The sequence below is a fragment of the Nothoprocta perdicaria genome, unplaced genomic scaffold, assembly GCF_003342845.1.
Source record: "Nothoprocta perdicaria isolate Ctin4 unplaced genomic scaffold, notPer1 scaffold_2, whole genome shotgun sequence".
In the NCBI taxonomy this organism is placed as follows: Eukaryota; Metazoa; Chordata; class Aves; order Tinamiformes; family Tinamidae; genus Nothoprocta; species Nothoprocta perdicaria.
In genome coordinates, this window is record NW_020455204.1 from 12,954,785 (window position 1) to 12,969,725 (window position 14,941).

The window sequence follows — 14,941 nt, forward strand, 5'->3', positions numbered from 1 at the left end:
AAGTTCCTGAGGATTGGAAGAAAGCAAATGTCACTCCTGTCTCCAAGCAAGCAAGAAGGAAGATCAGGGAAACTACAGGCTGGTCAGCCTCACCTTGATCCTTGGGAGGGTGATGGGTTCTGTCCCACAACACACTCCCACAAGGTCCTTGTAGAAAAGCTAATACAAGCAGAAACTAAGTGGTCAGTGAATTGGATTGGTATGGCTTAGAAGATGGTGATTAGCAGCACAGTTCAGCTGAAGGATAGTGATAAGTGGTATTCCCTGAGGATTGACACTGGAGCCAATACTGTTTAACATCTGCATTTATGTCGTAGATCATGGTACCAAATGCACCCCCAGCAAGTTTGCAGATGATAGAAAAGTGGAAGGAGTAGTTAATATTCTGGTGAATAAGCTGAACATGGATCAGGAATGTCTAGTCCTGGCAAAGAAGACTAGCAATATCCTGGATTGCATTAGGAAGAACATTGCCAGTAGTATAAGGGAGGTGATTCCTCCACTCATCACTGGTGAGCCCAGAGTTCTGAATTGGTCACGAGAATTAATTTATGAGCTATTTTAAAATTCTTCTCTCAGAATTCATTCTTATTTCACTGTTAGATACATTCAATATTAATATTAACTTTAAAATACACATTTATACAGTGAAGAATATTAAAAAGCCTCTGAGCATATGGATTGCCTTTTTATCCCTTAACTTTTGTTTCTCTTGATGAACCAAGAATTTCTAACGAAAATAAAAATCTGACAAGAGATTATACCACTGAAGATGGAAGTCTCCTTCCTTCTATTCACTGAACTGTAAATAAAACACTATTTCTTCTTTAAAAAGCCAATCCTATGCATTACCAATATCATCAACTAAATGTGACATGTCTTCATTTAACAGACTTTCTGTGGAAAGTCGAACATGGATTTTAACAAAAATAGACATTTGATAATACTAATTGATATTTCTCACTGCATAAGTATCCCACTGACCTTTGGAAAAATATTTCTCCTTTTTATATTTATTATAATAATAAGAGTAGTTGGAAGCACTGGGAAAGGTTTTGATTCCTTCTTAGCACTACAGCTAAAGGGAAAAAAGGTTCATAAGCTGTGTGGGGTTTTTATATTTTGATGTGCTCAGACTTTAAAATCACAATGAGAACCTAATGTAGCTGGAATGAAACAGAAGTTTATGAAACTATATTCTCTATCAACAGCTTTAGAAGCATCTGGTTTTTTATTAGAATAATAGTTAAAATTTGACCTTTGAAGTTCTTTTCATCTTGCAGGGAAAAGTTAGCTTTCTTTCACAGACTTAGCCTATATAAAGAAAGCAGATAAAACATCTATTACTAATTATTATTTATTCGTTTTACAGTAACGCTGAAAGGCCCTAACACAAATCACAGGTTCCATTGTGCTTTACACTAGAAAATATATTCAAGGAGACCGTCTCTGCTTCAAAGCCTTTATAGACAAGGCAGACACATTCTTTCTTCTGAAGATTAGAGATGAAGTATTGTAGCACAGAACAATTGCATTTCTCAACATTGCACAAAAAGTCTGTGATAGAGACAAGAATTAGACTTAGATATTCTAAGGATAATCTTACTTCTTTTATCACTGAACATCCCTTCATTTTCAAGTACAAAATACTCCCTGGATAGTGGGGCAAACTGTGGAGGCTAAAAGTAACCTTCTGGGACAGATAACTAGATCTTTTGTTGCAATTCAATCCATTATTAAAAGTCTCTTCCTAAATTGAGAAGGATAAATGTATTTTGCCTTATGGCTATGTAAATATACTTAAATTTTCTTAATCTTTCATACAAAGCACGTTTAGATTTATGCTTCATTAGAATTTCATTTTTGTCCTGTATCTCCTACGATGACATTTGTTTCACAAAATCTGTATTATTTGATTTCCTAATAGGCTGGATATCATTACAAAATATGGATCGATACTGTTACAGGATCATCTTTCCTGTATATCATATGCCTTCAGTATGCATGAAACACTCAATGAATAAATTACAAAAGTCTTTCCAAATTGTCTATTGATCCTTGTGCACAGTAGGAACACAAAACTGATGAAGAAGAAAAAAGATCTGTCTCTTGAATCTTTACAAAACTAGCAAAGTAATATGAATGGCAACCTATTTTCTCCATCACCTCCCCAAAAATGTCTGTGTATAGCTAAGCTATCATTGACAGTAATTAAAGGTCCTTTTTGCCACTCCTACTGTTGCTGGAGACAAGGGGAAAAATTTGGAAGTTTTTCTTTGAACTTCCTTCTACTTCATGGAAGTAAAGATAATCCATGATTACATTAAAGCAGGATAGTCTGTATCAAGGGATGAGGAAGACACTTTTCAAAAGAATAGGTGTCCACATTTTTGAACAAACTCAAAGGATGCCACTGTTCAGATGATGGCTTCAAAGTACTACTTTAACAGCAAATTAATTATACATACCTCTTCAGAAAACCCAGAGTTTTAGCTTCTGAAAAGCCAAACCACTTTTGAAAATACTGCAAAATCATACTTATTTGTGTATGTGTTTGTGTATTTTCTTTTCATTCTGTGTTACTCCCACTTCATTATTTCTCATACATGATGTTCAGCTTTAGAATAATACCTCTGTAAAAAAACAGGCTATTTTAACCTACCTTTTTTTTCCCCAGTATGACTATACAGAACGCATAACAGAAGGCATGCATAGCACTTTTGCAATTTTATAAAGGACTAAAAGTATATATTAGGAGGACTTCTCCAAAACAGTCCCTTCAAGGTTGCTTTTTTAGAATCTGTTATTCAATTTGAGGGCCAAAGATGAAGCAAAATTAGGAAGTTTCCAGAAACAGACAGGCCATTTAAATGCCATTTACTTAGCTTTTTGGCAAAGCTGACTTCACTCAAAGTCACTGACTTCACTGACTTCTTTAGTGAGCATGACCAGATATAGTTAAGACATTCTGAAAAGATACTGCAAACTAGACAGCAACTAATCATAGGCACAGTGGATTTTTTAACATAAAAAAAAATATACAGTTGTACAGAAAAGAATGCTATTACTCCTCCATTTTCCCTGTTCAGTTCAGTTGTACTTCGTAGCACCTAAAATGTGAATCCAATTCAGTTATTTTGAAATCTGTAGGAAGAAATTTACAGAAACATATGTTTTATATATATACAGCTTGAATTCAATGCTTTAAAATTTAATGAGTCCTAAGAGAACAGGTTTGTCAAAAGAGTAAGATTTAAATGAAGATGAAAAAAGGCACGAGTGAAATCAATGAGACCTGAGTTTCATATGGAGATAATTAGGAGGAAAAAGTGGAACTTTACAGAGATGACTGTTACTGATATTAAAATAGGTGTGACTTTAGTAGACAGATGGAGTCTTCCTTCTAAATCTAAGTCTTTCCCTAAGAATTAATATATACTCTATGAAAAAATAACTAGAAATATGAATCTCAACTTGCTCACAAGAAAATTTCATTAAGACCACTTTTCCCCTATTTGAATAAATGTATAACAAAAATATATTATCAACTAAACCATCTACTTCAGATTATTTTCTTCTAAAACATATATAAATCACCTAGGAAACATACCTCTTCAGAACTTAAATTTAGGATACTTGTTATTGTTATAATGAAAATTTCCCAGAAATTTTATATAGTTTCTTCAAAAAATTTCATCACACTTTTCTTTTACTTGTACTATTTTTCTCCACTGGTCATAAAGCAAGCTGTCCTGAGCTTCCATGATCCTTCTTTACATTTTCCCGGGATCCTTAAGATATTAATCTTGGCAAGCAATATGCTTGGCAAGCGTATTAAGAAAGCCTACGAAAGAGTAATACAGTGTAGTATATTTTTTCTCCAAAACCAGGAGCATTTACAAAGAGCACACAGGCCTTGCTGCTCTCACAGTCCATTCTCCTTGTTCTCCCCCAGAACTCATGGTACCAACTGTAGGGAGGACATTCTTGATTTTGGCGTGCATTTATCAACCTATTTTCATGAACTTGATTTTTCAGGCCTGCTTGATACTACTTGTCTTCACATCCTCCTGTGGTAACACAGTTCAAATAATCACTACCTCACCTGTAACACAGAACCATATCAATCTTAAGCTCATATTGTATGAGTTTCAGTGAGTCTGAACTGATTTGAGTACTGGTAAATAACAGCAAAGATTCACCTTATTTGATGTCTGCATGATTCCGTTAAGAGTTGCTATATCTCCCCTCAGCATTCCCTCCCTCAAACTGAATTGCTCCTACCTTTCCTTCTTTTCTTTTAAGGTAGTGTTTCATGTCCTTGGATCATTGTAGGTGCATTCTCCATATCTTGTGTAAACTCACATCTTTTATGAGGTTCAAGGAAAAGCTCTATATCAAATACCCCAGTATTTGATGCATCAATGCTTCATATAGGGGAAAAAAAGAAAAAAAAAAAAAAGGTAGTTTCTATTTTGTTCTCAATGCTCTTCGTGATGATGCTCGATATGTTTTTTTTATGTCAAGCTGCTACTCCATTGTGCCACCCTATTATACTAGTGCTTTCACAAAACTGTCAGTGAGGATTCAAAGACTTTTTTCCTGAACAGCAGGGTCACCTAGAGCACGTGGCACAGGGTGGCATCCAGGTGGGCTTGGAAGACCTCCAGAGAAGGAGACTCCACAACCTCCCTGGGCAGTCTGTTCCAGGGCTCTGTCACCCTCACTGTGAAGAAGTTCTTCCTCACATGGAGATGGAACTTCCTATGTTTCAACGTGTACCCATTGCCCCATGTCCTATCTACTTCCAAACTGAACATCATGTAAGGCTGATTTCAGTTTCCCCTCCCTTGATGCAGTACCTCCTGTCCACCTGCATTATGTATCATCTGCCATTCCGTCACCCACTGAGTTTTGTGGGTCCTCTGAGGTTCCTCACCATCAGTGTCACATTTGACTGCCTGAAAGATCTCATATCTGCAAGTCTGGACATTTGATTACACAGTCCCTGTTCCAGGTCATCAGTGGAAATGCTGAATAAAAATGACTCCATTTCTGATCCCTGGGGCCCATACTCTTTTCTACCCTGAAAGTAAGTTACTGGAAAGCAAACTGCAGCCTATCCTTTATCTTCCTATCCTATGAAAGCCTATGAAAGCTTTCCTCTTATCTCATAGCAATTAAAAATTTTTAACATCCTTTAGTATAGAACCTTCTCAAAGTATTTTTTTTTCACTTTTTAAATCTCTATAGATTCTGTCCTTTGACTCCCCTAAACTCAGGTGCTCCTTATACTCTCCCAGCCTGTAACTGAGAAAAGGTGTCTCTTTCCAGAAACTATGTTGACTCTTTTCCCAACCACACTTATACTTGTCATCTATTATCTCATTTTTTATTGTAGAATACCATTGGGCAAGAAATAAAAGTCAGATGCATACATCAGACAGATCTTGTAGTTCCCAGATTTTTTTTTTTTTTTTTTAAGATAAAAGATTGGCAAACTTCCATTTCTCTGACAGAGTGGCTTCTTCTACTGGATAGGTTGTACAACTTGCCCAGAAGTTTATATCATATAATTTCATATCTGAACTCCTTTAAAACTCATGGCTGAATGCAAAATGATCCTAGGTTTGACATTGTGTCATCACTGGACAAAATCTACAAAACTCACTCCCTATGGAGAGTTCTGTGGATTATGTGAATTGTTTTATGTATATATATTTATTTTTATACCTCATATGATTCAATAATTCTTCAGAGAGACATAATTTAGTGTTTGGGGTGGAAAGCATTTGTGCTTATGCAGAATCAAGAAGGCTAGTAGAATCTAACCCAATTTGGTGGATATAAAAGAATTTTTTTTTTTTTTTTTTAAGGAAGGGAGAAATTGAATCTTGGTCCACATCCTTTTATTAGAATGTCCAAATCTCTAAGTTAAAAAGGAGATTTATCCTTTAGTTAAGCTCAAAAAAAAATCGCGGCTGTCACTTCAGGCAATCAGTAAGACTCAGGAAGCTTAACAGATCAACCGCCTCAAAGGAGGAAAGCAGGAGGCGCCTAGTTTCAGGAGTTAGGGCTGAATTGCTGAACTACCAGGATTGAGATATTTCTGACAACTGCAGTAACAGAGATTTAAGTATCTGGGCAACTTTAAGGTCAAGAACTGAAGTGCTTACAGATTACAGACCTGTCAAATATAAGAAAGAGCTCTGCGGGAGCTCCAGACCTCACAGGTTTAGACTAAGTCTTCAAAATATGCTGCTTTTCCACTTCAGGTACTTAAATCCTTTCCAGGATCCTGCCTTTAGTAACTTTGTCACAATTTGCTTTGAGCTTGCTTGGCAATCACATCTTCTTGAAATAACTAAGTTGTAGGGAAAATTTTATATATCCCAGAATAATTTTTATATATTTACCCTGTAAAAAGGTCTAAAACCATGTAAGATGCACATTTGATGTTTTATATTTTCTTAACTATGCTTGTAATATAATGCCCAGTATTAATGTATAGTATTGGCCTCTACTGGAGGTTTTCTGATAAACTATGTATAACATTATAATGCATCACTCTCTTTTCTAAAGATGCTCATAAATTTTCAAATCTGATTTATCTGATGCTAGTCTTTGCCTGAAGCCACCAAAAAAAGTGTCTTCTAACCAAACAGCAGATATCTATGGTTTTGTTGCAGAATGTCTTGATTTTAATACACTTGAAGAAAATAGAAGTTTCTTATAATTCTAAAAAATAATTTCACAATTAAATAGTGTGAACATCCATGCTCTCTTTTTATATATATATATCTGAGGTTAAAAAAAAAACAATGTATTTCTCTCTTCTCTATCTGTTAATTATTTCATAGTACTTTCCAGTGTTCAAATCTGTAGGGCATTCTTTAAACCATCCTTTACAAAGAAATCTTTAGGGAATTTTAACCATTGAAATTTTTGTGGGGTCGTCGGCTCTTTGCATTTATTTTGATCAGGTAAGGAACTTTTCAGTGAAATCCTAATGTGTCTTAGATGCTTCTCTTAGGAAAAAAAAGAAAAAAAAAAGTTTCCTAATTTTTTATTGTTTATGTAGAATCTAGTGTTTCTCTTATTTGAAGAGAATAATATTTTCTTATTTTCTCCCTTCTACATTTCTATGCTGCTGCTTACCCTTGTCTGTGTTTAAAATCAGGGATACTTTGTAACTAAAATACTTCTGCTTTTCCAGTACCATAAGAATCTAACCCCATTGACCTGGTTTAATCTGATTAACTTGGATACTACTGCAGAATGAATGGGTAAATAATAACATCATAGCATAAGCACATGATAAAAGGAATTATTTTTCTAAAAAAAAATATTAATTAACTCCTGCCACTGTGTCAGGATTCCTGGCATTCATTAAGGACAATACCAACCTCAGAAAAATGCACCAAATAATCAATGATAGATTGCTAATGAATTCAAAGTATTACAGCAGGTAGGCACTGCTTGTCTCAGATTTTAACTCTAAATTGAGAACAGGGTCCATAAAACTAGAGTGATTTGAAACAAAGAATGTCTTAGTTTCATAATTAATAACTAATAATAATAATTTTATTATTAATAATATAATAATTTTTATTAATAATTAAAATTATTTTAATTTCTTGGCCACTAAGAAACAAGTTAATAATTTCATAATGATTTTACTTGTTTTTAGAGCACAAGCCTTCACAAGCCAAGTTCTAAATAGACAAACCAATAGCCTTTGAGCCTGAGGAACCATGATTATCATTCAGCCTGATCTCCTGCATTACACACGCCATAGAAATTCCCCTCTTATTTCTGCATTAAGTCTTTCTTTCTTGTTTCACCTAGAGGATCTCTATTGTGAGAAAGCACTTTTATTTAAAAATGCAGGCAGTGGTAGTCCACTACTTTCTAAGATAAGATTTCTAAAAGATTAATTACTTTTACATTTATATATGTGTGTTTTTCTTTTTTGACTTTGAATTTGTTTAGTTTTACCTTTTTATTAGATCACTGGATTTCTTTATCCTCTTACCACTACGTTAAAAGGGTATTTTATTTTTGTAATATTTTCCCTGTGAAGGTGCTTACGGATAGTGGTCAATAGGTTTACTGTATGCCACATATATCCAGCTACATAATTTCAAAATATATACTGTACCTCACATTTACAAGAATAATGTTGTGCTGATTATTTAAAATGTTGCTAGGTCAGTATGACCTTCATATAACATTAGCATAGAGCACTTCTGTGTTCTTAAGAAAAAACAACAACTTAATATTCACTTTTGGGCTTTGTTTGACACTGAATCCTGATGTACTTGACCCTAAAATATCAATGCAGTTGTTATCTAGCTTCTTGCCGTATGCGTTTTCCATTCAATATATACCGATTGCCATACGAAAGACCTGTGTGAGAACACTGTTGACAAGCTATTGGCACTAATTGTTATCACATAGAACTGAGAAGCAGAGAATTGGATTGACTTTCTATCTCAGCAAGACAGAAGCAAACTCATCAAAGATTGCTTATCATCTTCATAACTGCCAAAAGAGCTACAGATTAAGTCAGGGTCAAACACATAGTGCTTGGCTTTCAATGTCTTTGTCTGCACGTTCACACACGCATTGAGACAAAATCTTTCTAAACATCTATTCACACAGCTTCTACAAAGAAAAAAAACACCTTTAAAAGTAATATCCCAAAAGAAACATTTATCTAAAGACAAATTAATATTTTGTTATATTCCATTTGATAAAGTTACTTATTGACCAAGTTTATACTAATATATAACCAAAAAGTAGAGGAATACTAGTACATCAAAATGGCTGGTGATAAGACCTTGCAGCAACATTGTGTGCCTTGAGATTTTACTTTAGACTAGCTTGAATCTGGCTCTCTGGGCAAAATACAACCATCATACTTATTTTGTGAAGAACTGGTTATTTATTCAAACCTTTATATCTCAAAGGTGGAGTGCATAGTTGGAAAAGAATTCCTGGTTTAATTTCCTCTGAGAAAAACGCTTCACTTTGAATCAAAACAAATTATAATAAGTGCAGTAAGCTTGAGGATTAACTTCAAAACTGGGGTATTACTCTGAATCAAAATGCATCCATGGAATATTAGCTGATTAGGCAGCTGATCAATGCCTAGGTGTCCCCAGCACAGAGAGATACATGAATTTAAGAAGTAATACTAAATTTTCTATCAGTTGGCTTGACTGGGAGGCACTTTTATTACTAATGTTAACCAGAAGAAAAAAAAAAAAAAAGCCTTAACTTCATCATATTTACCTGACTGTCTTTCCTTCTCAAGCCATTACATCCAGGAGCAATACATTAATGTCAGCACCTAAGGAGCCAGTCCCTAAATGCAGACACTTCCAATTACATCCTCCAATGATGAAACCGATATGAGCAGCACTGCCCTCAGTGCACTTTACTAAGCCAGCAGCTAACTGCATTTTGTACTGTGTGAAGCTGCCTAAATATCCTAAACTACCCCAGACAGAGCACATCACCCAGCCTGAGAAAAAGTGGGTGATTTTGGAATGGCTAAGTCAAAAACTGCTACCTTTTCACTAGCTACATACAGCAAAAATAAAAAAGTATCATAAGTAAATATTCTCTGAAAATTCGTAAGTATAGTACTATTTAAAAACATCCCAGATAGCATAAAAGTTACCTGAAAGGATTATGATTATGCTTACCAGATGAATCAGAATCATCAAGCTGTCTATAGTTATTTCTTCTTGCCAATCACGCTTGCCTTTGAAGGCATCCACAACTATGCTCCGGAGGCAAAAGACTGAGTCTAAAAAACTATGAATTTCTGCTTCTTTTCATTCCTTTTTATGATATGCCATCATTCTTTTACTGATACTCTTCAGGAAAAAAAAAATTAGACCAAGTTATACCAAAACCTTTTTGAAATCTTTTCCAAACGGACTGAACACAAAAATACAGTCTATAAAGCAGTATTTCCCATCTCTTAGGTAATAATTTTATAATCCTTTTTTTTTTTTAATTATGTAGATAAGAATGTTCCAAGTTTATCTATCTGCATGTACCTAAGGTGTAGGTTCCAGGTATACTGCTAAGCAGATGCACATTTTAAAAAAATATTTGTTTTACTTTCTCAAACAGTTCCTTCACTTTCACCACAGAGGAAACTTCACAGCAAGTACTGTGACTACAGAAATCTTTTATTTTAGGAAACTTTTTTACATGTTCATGGCTTTGTGCTGCCAATTGACTTTCAGCTTCCTACAGAAATGCACTTTTTAATGTATAAACAAAGGAAGAAGATTTGTTCTACTTTTCAAATTATCTTCAGAAATAAAGATGATGAGACTATTATGTAGGAGGGGATGTGACTGGCATTTTTGTGAGCAAGGAATACATGCTCTTTAGTAGAGTGTCACACCAGATTACAGTCCGTGAAGGCTGACTCTGAGTTATAGTGGCATCCATTAGTGCTGCTGTGGTCACAGGTCTGTCAGCTGTGCCAGGAGAGCTTTTATTTCCAAGGAGGGGGGTTAAGATTAGCCACTGAAATGTATTCCTGCTGCAAACCCCAGTACAGAGTTTCCACGCAGGATTTTTCATTTGTCTCTTTACTGTTCTGTTATTTGAATCAACCCCTGTCACATTCAAAGCTAACGGGCAATGAGAAGACTGCAAGTTCACCTCTACACATCTAAACCTCTCCAGATCACCTTGCAGACTAAGGCATCGGGGTTACTCTCTAGTAATATGGCTAATATGGCTACCTAGACATATGGCTTATTACGGAATGCAGAGGAACAGCATTTGGGGATTGTGCCTTTATTATACATGTTTTAGGGGAGAAAAGAAAGGCAGAGAAGAGGAGAGGTCTTGGTGGGGATGAATAAGTACAGGAAAGCATATGGATAAGGGGTTAAGAGTGGCATGTACACAGGCTGCAGATCACTGCACTTGTCTGTTCATGCTCTGAGCTTGATCAGTGCAATCCATGCTGTCATCTCATTAATCTCTATTTATTTCAAACTCTTTTCCTGGGTGAGGGCATCTGTGATTCAGGGGGCTTGGGAGTAAGGTATTAAAGTGGTCCTATGACTGGGCCAGGTATCTGTGTGTCTCTAAGGGTGAGTTAGCTACTGGGCACAGCAGAAGGTCCAGGCCACATGCTGGGGAGACCATGGAGTCCGGGGTTCAACTGAGGAACCCATCTGTGTGTGTGTGCCTTTTGCAGGTGGATGCAAGCGCCATATGTATATAGGTATATACATACTGTGTGCACCTGTGCATAGGCGCCTGCTGGAAACACACACTCAGCCTCATTCCCATCATCTGGGCTACCTGGAATTGTAGAAGCTTCACCTCTGTCAGGCTGCCAGCCTTGGCTGGATTTTGTTAATGTTTATTAACAAAATCTGGCTTCAGTAGCTGTACAATGAATATGCTCAACAAAATTGTTTTCTGCATTTGCACTGTTTTTACATACAATATAAAAATGAAAAAGAGGCATAAATATAGATGGTTCTGAAATATCCATTGAATATTATACCAGCTCCATATTCCACTTTGTGACATTTTAAATGTATCATATATGTCCAAAACATAAAAAAGATTTAAAAGGAGAAAGGGCCAATCTTATTACTTTCATAAAGTTCTGTAAAATAGTGGAGCATGGAACAATGGCACACACGTCAAACAGACAGCATTTGGCCTAGAGTCAGCATGAATATTCAACGCTCATGAAATCAATAAACTGACTGCTTTAAGATATAGATATATTGGAAACAGCAATAAAAATCTCATCATCAATCTGAAATGTTTTGCTATCACAGCTGAGTTGAAGGAAAAAATCATGCACAAATAACTACACATAAAGTAGGACAAAGCAGCTCAAACGTCTTTGATAGCTAGACTCTTAGAAAAAAGCTCAATACAAAGTGATTTCTTTTTAAATAAGATAAAGCAAATATTTTTAAAACTGCATTCCACTATCCTTAGTGCATGTCCAGATAACCTAGTGATGGAAGAAAAGATTTGCAGCCTCCTACTGTTTTTCTCAACTGAGCACACAGAGGGTCAAACTCCACAAATGTCTGAAGTCTTTGTAAGCTTCAGTGGCATTAAGGAGTCAGATGGCACCTTACAAGATGAACCTTTATCAGGTCAAAGCTATATAATATTACATGCCATATAATAAACCTATTTGGATATCCCATACTCTGGAGTACATTTTACTCCCACATTTACTCCCACAGCTGTTCATCATCAGCAGCAGCAGCATTTTTCACATGAATGCAAGTTCAGGGGATGCATAAAATTAGTTTCTGTCTCAAGTTTTTTTGTTACCATAAGCATAAATCACACGGTGCTATCTAAAGGTAAATTCCTGTCATTTAACAGATCAAAGGCTTTACAAAAATATATTTATTTACTTTTATAATTCTCTTTTGTGTCTGCAGACACTTTAATTGATACAAATTCATTTTCTCTTCATCCTGATACAATAATGGTTTAACAGTCCTCCCGTTTTAAAATGAAATTTAACCTTTAAAGTAAAAATAGGGATAACTATACTACTTTTATCACCACCACTAGGCTTCCAGAAAACTACTTAGAGCTTTATATACCAGATTCATTCCTCCCAATTTTAGCCATTTAACGAAACAGTCTAAAAGTGAATTGTCTTTTACATAAGTATATATATATAGCCAAAAGAAAAGAAAGTTGTGCATCCTACCAGCTTATTGGCTCCACCATCTGCAGTGGTGGGTGGCATGTTCCCAACCACCCTGGCCATGGCCAGTCAGCCTGTCCCTCCACAATGAGACAGCAGCCATAACTTGGGTCTCCTCCACCTGAGCAGGCATCCTGCCATCACCACTCCTGCTCTCTGCCCTCTCCATCATGGCACAGACTACAATCCACTGTTTTTCACCATGCTTGGAAGGAAAAGTGCCCGTAGCTCCTGGCACTTAGAAGAGACACATATGTCCCTAAGCCCAGAAAGGGCTGGAAGCTTTGAATCCTAACTCCTACTGACTGCTAAATCCATGAGAAAGAAGGAGAAAGAGAGTTTTCAGGATATATTGTTCCTACTTCTAAACCCACTTACAAAATCTGGCCTTAATCAGCACTGAATTCTGCTAGAATTCAGCATCTGAAAAAAACCCTGAGCAAGATTTTTGCTAAATAATTGGCATCTAGTAGCAATTTTAGCTCTAGTAGTAGTAAAAAAAAAAAAAAAAAAAAAAAAAACCTTTTAGAACTGAAGGCTCTTCTTATCCAGCTGGAGGTTATATTTAATATTCTGGTCAGTTGTCTCATGCATATGGATTTGTTAGATAACTAAGCTGCCAAATTAGAGTAATCCAAAAATTAATCATCCACTTTGTAACACGTTAACCATTTCACTTTTCCAAATGAGAACCTTTTCAAAAAGGGTTATTTTCTCTCCTGTTAAACCAATGGATACAGACCTCTACACTGCACATAAGGTATATCGGACTACTTATTATTTCCACATTTCAAAATACTGACATATCTTGCAAAATCATTTTTAGCAGACTTACAGTTAAAGTGGGACATTACTCTTGATCTGTCAGACTTCGTGTGTCCTTGGGGCAGTCTTTTATAATACCTCCATAATTTTCATAAGCAACATCTAAATTTGAGATGACTTGGTCTAAAAGTGCCGAATTTCAAACCAATCAGCCCATGTTTTTGGAAATAATTACCTGTCTTTGTATTTGTTATTGTTCTTTAACACAAAGGATTAACTTTTATTCCAGAAAGGAACAGAAGTTAAGCAGTACTGTATCAAAGAAAAGAAATAAAAGCATCTGCAGCTACCGATTAACACGTCTATAGACACAAAAGAGGATTTGAAAATTAACATTTTATTTCAGACAGAAGTTTTCTAAGATTAAGCCACAGCAAACAGTAAATAGTATGGTATATGTGCTAGAACAAATCAAAGAGAAGTTAAACATGAAAGGTGTTCTTTCCCATCCCTCTATCCCTCCCATTCCCGAACGCTGCATTTATGATTTTTTTTTTATCATTTGTAAGAGCTTTGACTCGCCCATTAATGCTGACTTGTTTGTTTGCCCCTACTCCTCAAAACAGGAACAGTAAGCATCGAGATTAAAATTCTATCCCTGACCTAATTATATTGACAAAATAATGGAGAATGAAAATTAATCCACCATACAAAAATAAATGATCTGCAAGTTTAGGCTTGCCTTGAATTGTAGAACTATATCTCATATTTCTAAGTAAATGTGCTCGTGAGGCTTACTACACTGCTACCGGCAAGACAATCCTGGGTTTGGAGTTGGTTTAACTTCTGTTGCAAGCAAATACTTGTGACCAGTTACTTGCAATAAAAATAACTGCTCATCACCAAATATATTTGTCACAATGGAGATGAAAGCTTAAGTTGAAGTGATCAGCAATTAAATAGTAAATATTGTTTTTTCAGCTGCTGTTGCTGAAGTTGAAACTGCAGCAGTTGTTGCAGCCACCTCCTGGCTGAAATGTTGAACCAGAATTTGGAGAATTTTAGGAGTGTTTCTACCAATGAAATGTTACCTTATTTATGCAAGTCATTTCTTCTGAAAGTGCTGGAAAAACAAAATAAAGCAAAAACACACATACAAACAAACAAAAAGCTATCTTGAATCTGTCAACCTATTAGCTAACTGTACATAAAACTCATATATCATTTTGCTGGACGCATAAGTCAAGGTCAAAGGCTTGACCAAGTTCAGAGGACTGTGCAAGTGTGGAGCTGAAAAACATCATTTCTTATAATTGCTGGAATTGCCAGAACAATATGACTAGCACCACATGTGGTCACTATGAATATGCAGCCCAAAGGACTGAGTATCTATTTACAGACAGAGAGCATCTAGGCCAAAGCTTGTCTTAGTACATC